The 4,770-nt window shown below is 42.9% G+C and overlaps 1 long non-coding RNA gene across 1 annotated transcript; it reads left to right on the top strand.

The window, feature by feature from the left end:
• On the top strand, positions 1-3,749 carry LOC138295422 (uncharacterized). The gene is made up of 6 exons (XR_011203597.1): positions 1-741; positions 826-889; positions 970-1,010; positions 1,122-1,185; positions 1,274-1,330; positions 1,457-3,749. It is a non-coding gene; the product is annotated as an uncharacterized lncRNA (long non-coding RNA).
• Positions 3,750-4,770: the final 1,021 nt, after the last annotated feature.

Genomic DNA, 4,770 nt, shown 5'->3' with positions numbered 1-4,770 from the left:
ACTTGATTGGTTTCAAGCCTTTTTTTGTCTAAAAGAGACAAAGCAGTGTAACCCCCAAAATGCTCTTCTTTCAGAGAACTATGGTGTGGTGCCTCTCAGGGTTCTTCTTAGCCCAACTCTGCTTAACGTCTATATGATGAGAGCGCCCTGGAGGCAGGGTAGCCTGCCCTTATAAAATCCGATGAGTCATAGCGAGTGTGCGAGCAGATAACTTGAGGCATGTAAAGGCTGCATCATCTGTAGGTTTCTAAATGGATGATAATATGGGACCAGAGTCAGTCTAAACTGAAACCCCAGGTAACTTCAATTGCTCTGGAACTGTCATGCATAATGTTTTTGTAACTCCTGTAACCTATGCTACATATCTTCTTTTCAATTACAGACAATCAACATTTGAATTTGAACGGGCAGGCGTGAGTACCAAGGAAGATCAGGTAATTCTGTAGATGTTCCAGGTGGGATTAAGGGTCTCTAGATAAATCATGTTCATGATCCACACCTTTGCTTCTTTTACAGGTTTGTTGGACTGAGCAAGTTATAGATTTGAATGGGCCGACATGCGTAGAAGCATAAGGACCATGTAATTGTTTGGTAGATCCCCTATCTGGGTCACCTGGCACATTATAATATGGCAACATGCTGTAACCAACTGTTAACCATCTTTTCTTTTGTTGCATTTATCTCTGACAGTACTGGTCATAGAGGAGGACGGGCAGCCCAGAGTAGCAGCAGAAATAGCAGGTTATTATTTGCTAGTTTTTCCTTCTGGTGAATATGAGGCATGTAAACGATCAGGTGCTTTAATCAATTTTTCCTCTTTTACAGGCATCTTAGACCCTGCTACACATAAATTTGAACAGGCACACGTGAGTAGGAGGAGAAAGACAAGGTAATAATTTTGCAGATTTCCATTGTGGTGCACCTAGTACAGTAGACAACCTACTTTAATCACCTTTTCTTCTCTTGCAGGCATCTCCGACAGCACTACTCATAGATTACAAAAGGCACATGTGAGTAGAAGCAGAAAGACATGGTAATTATTTGGTAGATTTCACTTGTGATGTACCCAGTACATTATAATATAACAACATTCCTCAAACCCTTTTTTTGTTCTTTTGCAGGCTTATTAGATAGTGCTAATCATAGATTAGAAAAGGCAGAATTGACTACAAGCAGAAAGACCAGGTGATTATTTAGTAGTTTTTCCTTGTAGTACATCTGAAACATTGGAACATAAGCATGTGCTGTAACCATTTTTTTTCTTCTATTGCAGACATCACAGACAGTTTTACATCTACAGGCAAGTGTAAGAACAAACAGAAAGGCCCAGGTAATTACTTGCTACATTTTCCAACAGATAGCCCAGACTTGTCTGGTAGACTGCATTCAATATCATAAGTACCAACTTTAAATAATGTTCCTCACTTTAAACAATGTTCCTCTTTTTTTTTGGCAGGCTTTGCAGCATAGTAGGCTCAGACTGATTGCCACCAAAATGTTCAAGCGCAAAGCTGTGACTTCTGCAGAGAGCAGTGCTTCACCACAAAGGAAGAAATGCTGTCTTGTCTTCTAAGACGAATGGCTGAAAGAAATTGTGGAGACTGAGACACAGAAGTCACGAAGCAAGGTTTGCATACAACTGGGAGAGCTATTTATATACAATCCAGAAATAGGCCTGATTTGCAAAATATGTGCAGAAGCAAAGATCGCAGGGGACTTTTCTACTGGGAAGAAATGGAGTGATGGCTGGAAGCTGGACTACTTGAAACGCCATCTATGTAGCAAAGTTCATGAATCTGCTTTGGTGACCCTAAGAAATAAAAGTGCAGCTGCCAGGCTGGGTTTTGGAGTGCGCACCATGCTGACGGAAACCGCTGGTGACAGAGCAAACAGACTAAAAGTGGTTGAACGGCAAAGATCTCTGCCTGAGGAGATAAAGCTTCTCAACAACAATGTGTTTCTAGCAGTCAAAATGAACACTTCAATGTTATCTGTTCAGGACATCCATGACCATGTTGCATTGTATGTGAAGATACCAGACAGCTGGAGGAGCAAGGACTATGCCTTTGAGTTTTTGGAGGCAGTCAACAGCGTGATATGCTCTGACTTCTTGGCAGAACTGCGCAGTGCTTGGTATCACACATTGATAATTGATGAGAGCACAGATCTTTCAGTACAAAATTTCTCATCCTCTACTTCAAATTCCGATCTGTAACATCAACAGAGCACAAAACCGTGTTTGGGGGAGTTGCAACTCTGAGTACATGCAATGCGGAGGCTATCACTATAGCTGTAAAAGACTTCCACACTGTCAATAAGTTGGACCTTATGAAAATGGTCATGTTTACATTAGATGGTGCATCAGTGATGCTGAGAAAGAACAATGGTGTTGCTACCCACCTCAAACAATCCATTCCCCATCTAGTTGAGCAGCACTGTGTTGCGCACAGAGAAGATTTGGGAGTTGATGATGTATGGAAAAAAGTGCTGATGATCAGGGAAATGGAAACATTACTGAGGACTGTCTACACTGTGTTCTCCCGCTCACCTGTAAGGAAGTCCAAGCTGAACAGAATTGCTTTGGTCACTGAATGTGAAGCAGTCTCCTTTCGGCCACTCAACGCATTTGCTGTTGGTGTACCCTTGCGTAATTATGAGATTGTTCTCAAATACTTTGATCATAAAAGAGTTGAGGAGAATGACCCAATTGCTAAATATTGCTACAAAAAACTATCTGACTCCAACTACCATATTTCCTTTGCAGCACTGAATGAAATTCTGGGTGAACTTGCATCTTTGTGCAAGTTGTTTCAGAAAAGCTCTTTGACCACTGTTGAAGCTGTACAATATGCAAGAGCAAAAATTGGTCAAATAAAGGAACTGTACTTCGGCGATCCTTTCTTTTGGAGCAACACAGTAAGAGATCTTATGGCTTTGTACAGAGAGCACCGAGAGTATGATAGTGAGCCGATGTTATTTTCCACTAAACTTCTTTTGTGAGCACATGGAAAGAAGGTTCCCAGAACATTAATTGAAGGAATGGACAAGCTTTGATTTCCATGCAGTAACAACACAATCACAGTTTGATTTTGGGACTGAGAATGTAAAAAGACTTGTTGAAAAGTATAAGAAGGTCTTGGGTGATGGTGACACCCCTGATGATGCTGTTCAGCAATACAGAGATTATAAACATGTGGTGGCAGAACATATAAAAACTGGATTGTTTAGGACTTTTCAAGACATGGTGAATTTCACTCTGCGAAATGCTGCACAGTATAGTGTTGTATCTCAGCTTGTTGATGTCTGTGCAACTTTCCAGGCTTCAAGTGCAGACTGTGAACGAGGATTCAGCCTCATGAATGCAATCAAGTCCAAATTAAGAAACAGACTTGAGGAGAGTCACCTAGATATGCTGATGAGGACAAAGGCCTACCTCTCAAATGGGAAGATTGACTCAGAACGAGTTCATCAGCACTGGAAGAATGGCAAGGACCAGAAGGAGAAACAAACATGTCACACATCTAATGTTGTCACCTGACTTGTCTAAACTATGTGGCTCCTCCTACAGTCCATATGTGGCTTGGGTAAGAACATTTCTCAGCCTGTCTCTTGGCAGGAGCCTCATGGATTTATCAGTAGTGTGTTCATCAAATTGTGAATGTTAACTAATTGTACAACATGCTCTATTTGGTGTGCATGGCCGTCTGTAGCACACTGAGAGTATTCATTAAAGTTTCATAATGGTTCAACCTCCTGATTTCAGTTTTTTCTAACTGGGTTGTAGGTGGCACTCAACAGGTCATGTCCTTGGGGTGTGCCACCAGGTCACAAAACTGCCTTAATGCCCTATTACATGGAGCAATGTTTATACAAATATCCCTTTTTTGCTTAAGTGGTAAAACAAAGCTGTGGAGAGGCAAATGCCAAAGGGTTTGGTAGTTATGTGCTGCGCTCGCGTGAATGGTCAATTTTTTGACGCTCGTATCCTTGGCTGCAGCGCACAGAGACCTTACACTGCCGCACACAGTGGAAAAAAATTAGAGTGAACATTGCCTCTAACCCTTTCTGGTACTTTCACGTTGACCTTGTCTCCAACTTTTATTTGTAAATATTTAACAGCCTTGCGAAAATCATAATTCATTTTTCTGTCTTTCTGCAATTGTCTTCCTCTCATCTTTGTAATCCTCATGATTTTATCAACCTCTATTTCAATCTTTTTGTACTTTATTATCCAAGGAGGATCCACTACTGTGTATGGAACACTTCTTTTTATTAAGACAAAATAACTTTCCCCCTATTCCGCGGAAGCCTGTTTCACCTACGGCCGCGCAGGTGAGGCCTAGCTGAATAGAGTACAGCAAAAGCCTCGCATGTGGTATGGGTGAGGCCAACTACAAGTAAGAGGCATGCTGCCGGGACCGAGGTCTCCCGATCACATTAGTGCATCAGCCGCCCAGAGGGCGAACCACAGCAATGGCCTCGACGGGTGAGTGTCCCGGGCCCTCTCTCTCCTCCCGCCTCCCTTTTTGGAGGACCCATTGAACATGGTGGGGGGCCGGCACCAGCAATACTGAAGGACAGCAGTCTAACCTGCCTACCTCCTGAGGACGGTCCCACAACAATGCCAGGATCGCCCCTCCCCCGATGACATCTCCCCCTCTTTGGGGAAAAGCATTGTGTGACCGAGCCGTAAACGGACCAGCACCTATCCCAACTACTGAAGGACCAAGGCTGACCATGGGGACACATCAGGAGGTGACGCTATGCCAG

This window comes from Pleurodeles waltl, chromosome 5 (genome assembly GCF_031143425.1).
Source record: "Pleurodeles waltl isolate 20211129_DDA chromosome 5, aPleWal1.hap1.20221129, whole genome shotgun sequence".
NCBI classification, from domain to species: Eukaryota; Metazoa; Chordata; class Amphibia; order Caudata; family Salamandridae; genus Pleurodeles; species Pleurodeles waltl.
Note: the sequence above shows the minus strand (reverse complement) of the source record. Positions and strands in the feature narration are given on the sequence as shown.